The sequence below is a fragment of the Sarcophilus harrisii genome, chromosome 3 (genome assembly GCF_902635505.1).
Source record: "Sarcophilus harrisii chromosome 3, mSarHar1.11, whole genome shotgun sequence".
NCBI classification, from domain to species: Eukaryota; Metazoa; Chordata; class Mammalia; order Dasyuromorphia; family Dasyuridae; genus Sarcophilus; species Sarcophilus harrisii.
Window position 1 is genome coordinate 115,686,112 of NC_045428.1, and position 14,408 is coordinate 115,700,519.

The 14,408-nt window shown below is 33.9% G+C and overlaps 1 protein-coding gene across 4 annotated transcripts in view; it reads right to left on the minus strand.

Moving 5' to 3' along the window:
* KLF12 (Kruppel like factor 12) overlaps positions 1–14,408 on the minus strand; it is a 539,816-nt gene that overhangs the window by 423,244 nt on the left and 102,164 nt on the right. Inside the window, exon 1 of one of the 4 annotated variants that reach the window (XM_031958478.1) lies at positions 6,503–6,691. The exons of the other annotated variants lie outside the window; for them this stretch is intronic. The gene's annotated coding sequence lies outside the window, so the exon portion shown is untranslated. Of the gene's footprint in view, positions 1–6,502; positions 6,692–14,408 lie in introns of those variants that run through there. 4 annotated transcript variants of the gene reach the window in all.

The window sequence follows — 14,408 nt, forward strand, 5'->3', positions numbered from 1 at the left end:
CAGTCTGCTATATGAATTTGGGATACACATTACACCCATGGGTATGCTACCCTTTGGTTTCACTTAATGCCCACAATCCTGACACAGTCTCATAGGAATCCTAAGTGACATCTACCACTCCAAAAGAGTTTCAATAGTGCACTCAAGGTTCCATATAAAAAAGAGTTAATAACAAACATTTCTCATATAATAACAAACAATAACAAAGAGTTAATAACAAACATTTCTCACAGCTGAGTTAAGTTTTACAATCAATTGTTAAGTATTTATTATGTACCTACCAGGTGCCAGGCACTGTACTTAAGCAATGGGGATTAAACAAACTCCACTCAACCAGGGGCTTACAGATTAATGGAATAGGTGAAAACACATAAAAGTAACATTAATAGAAAGTTAATAATCACCTCTATACAAAATATTGCAACCCAAGGATATTGTGATAATTAAGCAGAAATGTAATAAGGGCTTGAAGTGAGGTGGTAGCTGTGAATGGAGAAAAAGGGTCAAATGTGAGAGATACTGAAAAGGTAAAAACAGCAGGATTTGGCAAATGTTTGAATAAGTGGGGTAAGGAAAATAAAGGAATCAAGACAGTACCTGAGGTCGTGAACTGAAACACTAGGCATTTCAAATGGAACAAAACAAGACTAAATTAAGTATATAAATCAAATCAACTTTTTAAAGGAAATTCAGTTGAATGAATAGGAGAGATACAGATGATATAGGGGAATGCAGAATTGGGGGATGCAGAACTCTCCTTAAGTATGGTGGCCTATTTGGTGTAGGCCATTTGGTAACTTCCTAGTTTTAAAGTGTTTTATTAACAAACGTCTTAATAATAAAATGTCAGTAATTTTGAGACACAGTCCCCCTCCCTTAAAACAAAGAAATAGAACTGAGCAAAAAATCCTGCAGTCTCACAATGCATGAAACATTTTGTCCCTTTATTTCTTCTTTTCATTTCCATTTTTATCTTTATGTTCTCTAGGATCAAAATTAATATTACAATTACCTAGAGTTTGGCTCTCATTTAGTGTTCTTTTCTTTTCTGTTATTATAAACATATTTTTTTTTTGGCTTTGTAGCTTCCTATTTTAACAATTTTAATTAACTTCATGCTAAACTCATTTGTTACTAAATGAAACAAGACACCTCAGTGCATCATCCTTTTGTCATTACCTTCTAAATATCAATATAGTAAGATAAAGTTCCATTTGCCCCACCTTACAGCACGGAATGAACAATGTTAGTGTCAAAAATATCATACCTATTACACACACGTGTTTATATCTATCTATATATTCTACATGATATTGACTTAATTGACTATGGGTAGAAGGTATATTCTTAACCAAATAAGGACAGAAACAATTAAAAACTACAAAAGAAATAATTTTGATTAGATGAAATTGAAAAGTAATCACACAAACAAAATTAATGCATCTGAAATAAGCAGGGAAGCAGTTGAATAGGGAAAAAACTTTGTATAAAAATTATCGGATAAGTCTGATATCTAAGATATATTGTCAACTAAAAATATATATACATATGCAAGTATGTCTGCTTGCATGTATGTGTGTATGTATGTAAAACCAGTTCTCAAAAGAATAAAGATTTCTTGAAAGACGTGCAAACTATTAAGGACTATATAAAATAATGCTTTAAATATTAAAAACAAAAGAAATAGAAATCAAAGGTCTGAAGATTGACCAAGATAACAAAAAAAAAAAAAAAAAAAAAAGATTAGTCAGTGTTGGAGGGGTTGAGGAAAGACAGACCCACTAGAGTGCACTGTTGGTGCAGCTGTGAAGTTATATAACCATTTTGGAAAACAATTTGGAATTATGCAAATAAAATGACTAAAATATCTATATCCTTTTATTCAAAGATTTCACTAGTAGGCATATATTCCACAGAAATCATTAATAAGAAGGGTTCAAATACACCAAAATCTTTACAGAAGCACTTTTCATAATAGTAAAGAACTAAAAACAAAGTAAATAACCATCAAATGAAGAATGGTTAAACAAATCATGATATATGAACATAACTGAATATTACTATGCTGTAAGAAATGCTAAGTTATTTAATAAAGAGGATTATGGCAAGACTTATGTTAAGTAAGCAGAGCTAAGAAAACAATATAAATCAAAATTATGGAACAATGCACATGGAATGAACCCTCCCCCCCAAAAAAAAACAAAAGTAAACTCTGACAAATTACAAAGAGTAATTATGGACCCAAAGAAGTGAGACGGTGCCTCTAACACATTTGCAGAGCTAAAAGATTCACAATGAATTTTTTTTCAATTTTTATTTTGATTTACTGATTTGCTTAGCTAATTGTTTTTTCTCTTCCTCTCATATATATATTTATATACATGTATATGTATATAAATGTGTGTATATATATATATAATTTGTAATTAAGATAGTTTTCTGAGATGGGATACAAGAAAAGATACTAGAAGAAATTTAGTTGACAAAAATAAAAGACATCTATGTAAATTTATTCTTTTAAAAGATTTCAATGATAACATGTGACATTGCTAACTTCAAAAATCAAGTATAGTATTAAATAGATAGATGTCCAAAATTTAGACTCTGATTTTCTTTTTTCTCAGGTTTGGGATAAGGGATGCTGCAGGTGGAATCAAGAGAAAAACTGAATTCATACACTAGCTCTCACATTTACTAATTGTACTACTTAATCAGCAAGTTATTTAACCTCCGAGAGCCACATTTTATTCATTTATGAAATGGGCTTAATAATATCAAGAGGACTTATACCCCACTGTTGTGTTGTATTACATGTATTACATGTGATCATATACATAAAGCACTTTGAAAACTTTTTAAGTGTTCTACGAATCCCAGCTCTTATTATTTTCTCTGGGAGTATCCATCCCCAATATCTATTATTAAATAGAAAAGTCTGTTCTTTAAGAGCTGACACAGTCAGGACATACTCATATCAGAATGTCAAAAAAAAAAAAAAAAAAAAACATACTGGAGAACAGTAGAAATATAGTTTTAACCCTGAATTGTCATTGAAAAAGCCTGGTTTTACCACAAAAGGAAGTTACTGGCTGAATGTGGTTGAAAATACAGGAGTGAAGAAAAAAAAAAAAAAAACTATGTTTCTGACATATACCACAATGACCATTTCCTTCTTAAAACTCATTAACCCTCCCCTTCTTAATTACCAACATACACAGCTGAACTTAATGGAAATGGAATCCCCCTCCCCCAACATGACAAGTGCAAATATGACTGCACCATTTCCCAGATCTCTGCTTTTAAAAAAACAAAAACAATCACTTCCTTATAATATGACTTTCCATAATGCATTTGGATATATAAATGAAGTTATCTATTGACTAATTCATAATAGGGAAAGTCTCCGATGAAATTAGCTCAATGAACTCCTGAGAAAGTGACTGACCCAGAGACATACCAAAGTATCAGGCAACATGCCATGTTTTCAATTTTTAAAGAACTAGAGAAAGATGGTCATAATATTGGGAAGGCAGATGGAACCACAGACGGTTAAAAAGAAACAAACATAGGCCAACATCTCCATTTTGATTCAGATGTGTTAAATATTGTTAAAGTCTGGACTAAAAGAAGCCTTGCAAAGCACAGAGTAAGCACTCTGATTTACTGAAAAACTTTTTTAAAAAAAGACTACAGTCTTCACATCAATTAAATATACCCAATAAGATAACAAAGCAATTCAGAAAGCTCTCATAAATATGTAATATTAAATATCTGTAATGTGTCATTTAATCAAACCAATAGCATCCCTAAAGCAGCAGGCACTCAGACTGTATTTAAATGGATAGGGAGAAAATAGGAACTCAACACAAATTCAAACAGAGATTGCATACTGGGCGATTATTGCTAGGCAAATTTTGTAAAGCCTGAAGACTAGGGGATCTCACAGGGTGTCGTGGTTAGCCAAATTATTGACAGTAAGCACAATTAAGAAGCAAAAACTCAACATCAACAGATAGGAGTCATTATTTTTTGCTCAAGGATATAGTAATATCCAAAAAAAAAAAAAAAAAAAAGACCAGAGGAAGTGAAATTTCATGACAGAGAAATAAGGGTTGAGTAAAGTTGGGAGAAACCGCACAGAGAGAAATGAACAGTTTAGAAACTAGAAGGAAACTTTGGAGAGCTTCTAGGCCAAAGGTGTTATTTTATAGATAAGAAAACTGAGTCTGAGTACTTAAGTGAATTGCTCAAAATCACATGAACTTGACTTCCTTATTCAAGTAGAGACAAGCTCAGAGCCCTTTCTACTCCTAAAATTCAGTGCTCAGAAATCCAATCACACAAGAGGATCATTTAGCATATACGCATACATTTACCATTTTCCCCAGGTAGTCCTTAAGCAACCTAGAAACTACAAAGCCCAATCAACACCAGCAAAATGATTAATAAAAACAGGAAACTACCAGATAGTAAAATGGAATGAGTTCCACCTCCAATCCATCTCAATAGAGGAGAAGCTACATCTGTAGTCTGGACTGGACTTTCCTGCCCCAGGCAAAAAGTTCCTTTTTAAGACAGCCTCCTGCTGCTCTTTCTGATGGGTATGACCTTTCTAGACTATTTTATAGTCAATCTGGAGGGTTGTAGGTTTTGAATAGAAAGGAATCCATCAGTGATTCAGATGATTAAACTTTCCTATTTATCCTGTCAGAAAATCTAAAGGAGACATAAACTCAACAGTCTCATCCATGACATTATACTGATTCCAACATCAAATTCGAGTATATTCAAATGCTTTGAAGAAAAAAGGATGTCCAACTTTGAATGAGAAGCAGAATAACACACCTCATGACTATCTTGTTGCCGGCCATCTAGTAGGTGAGGTCTCCAAAATTAGCTGTTGGTTAACCCTGAAGCAAGAAGGCAGAAGGCTGTGATGGAGAGGTCAGTTTAGCTCCATGATCCCCAGGGGGTGGGTCCAGTCTGAAATCCATGTCAAACTCCTGAGACCCATCCTTGGTAGAAATCCCAGTCTGTCCCGGAGGTTAAATTTTCCCCATAAAACCTATTTGTGGGTCATTCCATGGCTGCCATCCTCCTTTGGGTCAGTCCACCATGCTCCTGATATCTTTCTCCCTACTTCTCCTCCCCCATGCTATGAGGTATCCTCCTAACTCCACTATGTTTCCCAACTCCATTTCTCCTCCTAATGGTTCAATAGCTCTTTTGGGGTGCTGAGTCCCTTTCAGGATTTAGCCTGCCAGCTGAGGGCAAATCCCAATCTCCTGGAGTCCTCCCTTTCTACTGGTAATTGTGAGTTCTCTTGAGGAACTTGTCTATTATATGCTCTCCCACTCTATCTCATATTTATCATTCTGGGTGCCTATTGTCTGAAACTTAATCCCCTAAATAAATCTACTTTTTGCCAAAAAGGCCATTTTGAATTCTTCACATGACCAAACCCCAACTTATATCATCTTGGATCTCCAATCACATCATTTGGTGACAAACCCCACATCACAGATCACATTGACAACCTTCAATTCAGCTCATCCTTTAAGAACTTAATCTTTTCTGCTCTAGGTCTCTGGACCTGGGGCTCTCCCGGTGTGCGGGACATTTTACTATATCTAAGTGACTCCAGCCAAGATTTGCTTTCTAATAGGACCTCCCTCAAGTTCTTAAATTACAAACAAGGTGTTTAGAGTAAATGGCTTCTCAGGTCCCTTCCAAGTCAGCACTCCTTTCCAGCTCTGGAAGCATAATTAAAGTAATATTGTCATTGCTACTAGAAAAAGTATGTTAATCTATTCCCCTATGGCTGCTCCTAGGTTCACTGTAAAAATATCATTTTCTGCTCATCACTTCCTTGAATGGGACCCCCTTTTTCCTACTAGAATTATAAGCTCCTTAAGGGCAGGAATTGCCTTAGTTTATTTGCAACCCCAGAGCTTAGTGATAACAAACAGTAAATAATTAATAAAAGTTTTTTCATTCATATCTTCATGCCTCTTTGGCTACATTTCTACTAGCAAAATAGAGTTGAATTATTTTCATATGTCGTTTAGGAAAAAAAAAAAAAAAACATAGCTTCCTCCTGACCTTCAGAACCCCAAGAGTATAAAAAAGGAAAACAGTGAGAACTGTTCCAAGAGCTCATAGTCTTTATAACCAATGTCCAATAAGAGACTTCATTATAGTTTCCATATTTCCTCTAACAATTTTAATTTAAAAAATAGTAAGGAAAAAAATCAAACATTTGGTCATTTTTCGTCATAATTCTCAACTATCTTTCTCACTTTCTGAGTTTCTCTGTCTCTCTCTGTCTCTCCTTCTGTCTCTCTGTCTTTGTTTCCCTTTGTCTCTGGTTCTTTTTCTTTCTCTCTTTCTCTCTCTGCCTCTCTCTCACACATAAACACACCCTACTCACTAAAGATGACTTTAGTAGAGAAAAAATAAAAATCAGCAAAAGATAAAAATTCAACAAAAATTAATTTAGTACCTGGTTCTTTGCAAGTCAGAGACAACTGGGATGGGGGGAGAAAGGAGAAGGAAGGGGTATATGTGCAGTAAATAGATCACTGGACTGGAATGAGTTCAAATTCAGCCTCAAATTCACTGTGTCCTTGTCACTTAACCAGTTTGGCTCAGTTTCCTCAAATGTAACATGACCTAGGGAAAAAAATAGCAAATCACTCCACTTCTTTGCCAAGAAAACTTTGAAACTGTCATACCACAGTTCTCTTTTATTGTCCTGATTCAGTTTCCCTAATTGTCCTAACTCAGTTTCCCTAAATTGTCCTGCCTCAGTTTCCCTGAACTGTTCTGCCTCAATTCCTAATAGTTCTGATCAATACTGCAAAACCACCCCTCCCTTCTAATCATGATAATCAGATAAGGAGAAAGACCTATCTTAGATATCATCAGAATGTTGGGTGCCTCTCCCCATTCTATAATCCCAATTATCAGATATCCCCGCTAAATTCCCTCACCCTGTCAGACTGTTAGTCCCGTTCCCACTCTCGATGTTCTGCCTCCGCCCCTGCCTCAGTCTACCCCCTAAGTCTGAGCCATGTGTATATAGGTCATTGAGAATCCACATTCGCTGGATTCTTGGATTCTTGGAGACAATAGTCTCATTCAGCTCTGGGACCAAACTATGGATCCATTTGGTCCCAGTAAATCTGTCCCGTTCAAATAAAATATTAAATACTCTCTGATCTCTATCTTCCCTCTGTTTCTCCAGTATTACAAAACAACTGAACAACAATCTTATCAGTCACTGTACAAATTGCACACAAAAATGAGAGTTCCTGGCCACAAAGAGTTTACTTTCCCCACTGGAGACATACAAAAGGTATACAGATTAATATAGTACAAAGAAAACTGGGGCAGTACAAAGCTAACAGTCAGGAGTTGTGGGGAGGGGGAGATGAACACCTGAATGAAGTATTGAAGGGATCAAAGATCCTGATAAATCAATTTTGAGGAAGACAATTCACTAATAGAGATCAATCACCCAATGTAAATACATGAAGGCAATTTAACATAAAGATTGGGAAAAGATACTAGTACATTTGGATAAAAATGCGGATGAAGATGGGGTATAGATTTAAGGTGTAAATGAAAGTAGAGAACAGATAACTGAGAGCTTGGTTGTGGAGGGGCTTAAATGCCTAATTAAGGCATTTCTATTTTTATCTTGAGAAAGGGTTTTTGAGCACCAGGGTGAAGTAATGAGACTTAGGCCTTAGAAAGATTATTTTGGCAACTAAATAAAGAATGGATTGGAAAAGAGAGCTTCTGGCAGCAGAGAGACCAATTAAAAGGTTTTTGCAACAGACCTGGCAAGAAGTGAGGAGGTCTGAGCTAGGATGGTGTTTTTGTGATTATAAAGACAGGGACAGACAGCTAACAGTTGTTATAAAGGTAAAATTGGCTAGCCTTGTCAACTAACTATATACGGGGCAGAGGAAATAAAGAAGAATAATTAATGATCACTCCAAAGTCATCCTAGATGACAGGGTATAAATCACTGTGGTATCAACAGAATAGTATGTAATACATAACATATTATATACAAACATACTCATTTCTTTGTATCTGCACAATGCCTGGAACATAGTAGGCACTTCATAATGTTTATTTCCTGCATTGACTCATTTCTTTAAGATAAAACTAACTTTTTCAAAGATACCATAATTTGTAGAAATATGGCAAAAGAAACTTTCCCACATATCAGAGGCTTGTGATAAAAAAAAAATTACTTTTAGGATGAGAGACAGAAATAGTTCAAATCCATTAAACAACTGTAAAGATAAACATTTTAAAATGGAATACATCCTTATAGTCTATCCCAGTGGAAACTTTTATGTCTAATATTGTACTCAAAACATAAATATTTAGATTTTTTTATATTTCATTTCTACAGTTTTTTGTTGAAACCATCAATGAATCATGTTGCTAGACAAAACTTTATTATACTTTGCATAAATTAATGATTCATTACTGTGCCAAGAGATAGTTTTGACAGATAAAGTGTAAAAAGTCACCCAGACCCCACAAACCACAAGAAATACTTAAATACCTTTTTTAAAAAAAAATACCATAATGGTCTAAATTTATTTTATAAAGGAAGTACTATAGGATGCTGCATTTTGGATGGTTCTTTGAGATTCTGTAAAAGAAAATTTAAAAGGAAGTTGTGGTTAACTACTTTGCTGGGTGGGGTTCAAAGCCAGGAGGGCAGATCTGAAAGAGTATCAATCAATCAATCAACATTTATTAAGGGCCTATTATGTGTCAGGCTCTGTGCTGAGTGCAAGGGATATAAAAAGAGGCAAGTCCCAGCTCTCAAGGCACTTACACTCTATACTGGAGCTTTATAGGAGGTTGCTTGCTTGCTTGCCTGCTTGCTTTCTTACTATGAAGTCACTCCCTCTTCTTAAGTAAGGGCTATAAAACTGTAGTTCCAGAGAGTTTCTTTAGATGCACTGTGATTACTATAATAAAATACCCTCATTTACCAGGAAAAGAAATTTTATCCACTTAGAAAAAAGACATTATTATAAGGACATTTGTTTCATTTTGTACAAGGCTAAGATCTATTGCTGTACTTACAGATGTTTTTATTTAATAATCTTATTACTGTACTTTAAAAGACAGAAGATACCTTGTGTTTATTTTGCCACACCACTGTACATTTATTTTCTTTTTTTTTGCACCTTTATAGTTCATTCTCTGATAGATACTTGCATTTATAAAGAAAATACAAAGCAAATTTCTGCTATTATTCCTCTAGCCTATTGCCTTTCCCATTTCTGTTGGTTTCCTTGGAGAAGAGTAATTACCAAAAACAAATCTGTAAAATCAGGAAACTGGCTTATTTATTGGCTCTGAATACGATAGCAAAATGAAGCCCTACTTCAGTCCCCACAGAGTTTTACATGATACAACCCAGCCAAAGGAAAATCTACTAGAATTAATTTGTCTTAAATATTTAAAAATAAAGTAAGAAACTTGAAGTGACATCAGGCTGGTGGTTTAGATGGGAGTATAATCACAAATCAGTACAATGTTTTTGTGAAACATATCAATGACCTAAATCTCCAATTTCAATGAACTAAAACTGGGGAGGAGGGGGAAGACGGGGAGGAGGGGAGGAAGCTAGAAAATAAGCTTAGGACATGACCAGTGCAAGAGCTCCTCAAAGTGGAAGTTATTTCCAATGACCTTCAAACTTCAAAGTGAACTCCCATTTTCACTCCAAAAGGAAACTCGGGATTAGAAGGGTCCCTTGTCTGTCATCAGGATAGATGATCCATAAATATCTTTCTGGGAAAAAAAATTATTAATCCCAGCCCTACTATTTTCCCCACTTCTCTCAATTGCTATTCAATAAAAAATTGGGTCCAATTGCACAGACCCAGATTTAGACCCCTAAGGCACTTAAAACAACCTGTTTATCTTTGTGGGGCAATTAATTCTATTAAGTTATAATTAATTCATCTTCTACAAGTCATGTTTTCAAAGAATACTTTAAAAAAAAAAAAAAAGGTTCCATGTTATCTATACAGTCAGATACAGTCTAATGGGGTCCATTGGTTAGTTTTGCTAAACTGCTTTAAAAATCTCTGTTAGAAGAGAAGACTAGTAATTAGATGGAAGAAGATGAGATGACAACATTCTAAAAAGGAATCAGATTTTTTTTGGATCAGCTCCTCACTCCAGGTGAGAAAATACCTCTACCAAAGTTCAATAATTTGCTTAATATTATAGAGTCAAAAGCAGGATTTGAACCCAAAACTTCTTGAACCCCAGATCAGCAATATTACACAATATCTCAAATTTAAAATATATAGGTAAACAAATACATTTCCAAATTCTGGATGGAGGAGTGAGGAGAAATCTTGCAACTAATGGATTTAAAATAATGTAGAATTTGGTCTAGTCACTAAATTCTCCATTCTTCTTTCTGGGCCCCTCAAAGAGAGTTAAACCATTTGGGAGTTATAAAAATGCATTTCCTTGAAGCAGGTGTCTATGCCAATTTCCTGTGTTTTATAGGTTTACACCCAGGTTCACATCTGGGCACAATGCCATGTTATATATGCCTTCTGAGTATAACAAAACTGCCAGAGGTAGCATGGTTTAGTGAATCACATTTGGACCTGGAGTGAACAAAAGGTAGGTTCAAGCCTGCCTTCAGACGCTAGCTCTGTAACTGTCTGCCTCAGTTTCCTCATTTGAAAAATGGAGATTATTATCTTCTCCTTCCCTCACACAGGGTTGTCCTGAAGATTAAATGAGAAAACAGATAAAGTACTTTTCAAACCTTTAAGTTCTACATAAAATGTCAGCTATTATTGTATCAATATTGTATAGTATAGCATACAATTGTATACAGTATAATAGTGAACAAACCTAGATAAAGTAAAAGATTTTTTAAAGATTCTGTTTATTCCTTACTAGGAACTGAGGAGACATAGTGAACAGAGTGGTGGACTTGGAATTCCAGAAGACTTGAGTGTAAATTCTGTTTCAGTTATTTGCTATGGGACCCATGACAAATTAACATAACCTCATTTAACCTCTCACAACTTCATTTTCTTTATCTGTAAAATGTGAATAATAATAATTAACTTCCTTCCCCCAGAAATGTTGTGAGGATCAAATGAGATAATATTTGTCCAGCATTTTGTAAATCTTAAGGACTAATATAAATGCAAACTATTATGGTTTTTCAGTCCCTAAAGCTATTTATCATTCAATTGCTATGTGAAAAACACTAATGCCAAATAGGCCCAGGGAGAAGAAATAAAGATCATTAAGGGATGGCACCTGCCTGCCTTCATAGAGTTTATAATCTAGCGACACAATATGCCTTTGAAACATTTTTAAAAAGTATTATTATATATTAAGTATACAACAAAAATTCAATAACCATAATTCATAATATAAATTAAAGCATGAGAGAAATACAAAGTTATTCTAGGTCAGAGGAAGGAAGGATCATTTCCGACGTTTCATTCATGATCGTGCTTTCCTTCCTCTCCATTTTAATACCCTCCACCCCTGCCATCTATCCAAAGAATCCAAAGAATTAATTTTTAAAAGAGAGAGAGAGAGAGAGATTTGCCAGAATCTAAGAAAACCTTCTTCCTGAACCTCCCCCATTTTTATCTCTAAATACTACTTTCTGATTCCCGATTCCAAGATTTCATGCATACTCTTCCTCCTACTTCAGTGGCCTACTAATCCAACTCCTTAAGATTAAGTTGCAGGGGCAGCATAAATTTGTACTACTGGAGGGATTTTCCTCAGCAGGAGCAATGAAATCATCTATGTAATTTAAAAAAAAAAAAAAAAGAATTGTCCCTATTTTTGTATATATTTATATGTCTATCTTGTCTCCCCAGTAGAATATAAAGTCCTTCAGGGAAAAAGCTCATCACTTCCTTGTTTATCTTTATATTCTCAGAACTTCATATGTTGCCTGATACATAGGAAGAAGCATTTAATAAATGCTTGCTTGTAATGACAGTATTCTACCATTGCAACTTAATCATGGACTCTCTCAAATACTATGGGTTACAATGGCTCACAAAATGTGGAATTTCATGAGTACAATGTTGAAGTCAGTTATTATTTCACATATATATATGTGTGTATGTATGTATATATATATGTGGGTGTGGGTATATATATGTATTTATTATGTATATATTATATATATACTATATGTATTATAGACATAACATATATAAAATATATTACAATAAAGTTATTATTAACTTTAAGAAAAAGAAATGTTTTACTATAGCTTTTTTGTCTCCAAAAGATATTATTGGCTGAAATTAGGGGAAAAAATAGCTTGTGGTAACTTTGAGGGGCATCATGATAGAATAGAATCAAGAGTGATCTCCCTATACTGTGTACTCTTTCATTGGAATCTATTTTAAACCTCATCCTGATCATCCCTATCAGTACCCCAATACCACCAGACAAGCCATTGAAAATTGTGTTAATTGAAGCTATACCAAAGAAAGAACACTAGGAAATGAATGTAAACTGCTTGCGTTTTTGTACTTCTCAGGTTATTTATACCTTCTAAATCCAATTCTCCCTGAGCAACAAGAGAACTGTTCGGTTCTGCACACATATATTGTATCCAAGATCTACTGTAACCCATTTAACATGTATAGGACTGCTTGCCATCTCGGGGAGAGGGTGGAGGGAGGGAGGGGAAAAATCGGAACAGGAGTGCAAGGGATAATGTTGTAAAAAATTACCCTGGCATGGGTTCTGTCAATAAAAAGTTATTTAAAAATAAATAAATAAGTGGAAAAAAAAAAAAGAAAGAAAGAAAATTGTGTTAATTAACTACTAAGATTCTAGAATACAAAAAAGTCATATAGAAAGTTTCTATCACAAGATGAAAAATTTGAAAATTACTAGGTTAGAGTAAGTAGAAATCACTTGGAAAAGAGCCACAGAACTTGCTAATCCAGTTGTAACCATGTGTCCCTTTCAATGAGTCTTCCATCTAAAACTATAAACATTGTCTAAATTCATAAAAAATACTTAAATGTGCTCTTGAAAAGGAATGGTTCACAAATGGCCAATCTGTGATATGACCATAGAACTGTAGAGTTTTGCTAAGTATGTAACTTTAAAAAAAAAGTGACTTAAAATTTAATGACATAATTATATAGTGACATTCTTCAGAAATCCCTATGAATTCAAAAATTGTATTTTCAGGAGATTTATAAGGGATCTAAATAGTACGCTATGTATCAGTAAATCCTACTATGTTAAATTTATATATATATATATACATATATATTCTAATTATAAATGAGTACACTGTAGTGGATCTAACAGTGAAAAAAAAGCAGTAATGATACCTTCACCATATGCTGTATTCTCAATTTGTTCATTCATTCAACAAGCATGTACTAAAAGAAAAACTATATGCAAGGATACATCAGGGGGGAAAAAAAAAGATTTTTTTTTTCTCAAGGAACTTAAACTATGTAGAATGAAGCAATTCCATACAGATAAGTCAAAAAAGTAGATATTAAATCCAAAATAATGGAAAGATGGGGTAAGGAGGAAGAAAATAATAACTGGGGATTAAAAAAAAAAAAAAAGGATCTTCCTATGAGATAATCAGTCCAAATAATATCATCATCATTTTACAGAAGAGGAGAGTTTAAGTAAATTGCCCAAGATCACAGAATTAGTATAGAATACAACTGAAACTGAAACCCACGACCAATGCATTTCCTACTGAATCTTACTTGCCTATAAATAATGTTTTCCTTAAGACAACAAAGAAAAAAAAAAGAAAGGATGGAAAATATTATCTTTGCTCAATTGAGTATGTTGAGTCTTGGGGGTAATTATCATTAGAAACCACAGATTTCTCTTAATTTTGAAAAAGTTCCACTAAATGCAGCAGAGGTATTATATTACACTTATTGTATATATATATATATATATATATATATATATATATATAGACACACATATATATATACATATATAGACACATATATACATACACAAATACAAATGTATAAATGTATATATACTACATATATGTAGTAAATAACATCAGATGAGATAATTTTTGCAAAGCACTTTGCAAACCTTAGTAGTAACAGTACTAACAGTAGTAGTAGTGGTAGTAGTAGTATGAGTAGATATAAGGAAAAGGAAATTAAATTACAGTGAAGATATAAACAAGGAACAGAATTCTAGTGAGTTAAATTCTAAGCTATCATCTAAACTTTTGAACTCTCCTCATGTACAGGATGGATAAAGAGCAAGTTAAAAATCTGGCTATCTCTTGCTAAAATCCATCCCATTCTTTTATAGATACTTAGAATGAAAGAAATACTTTC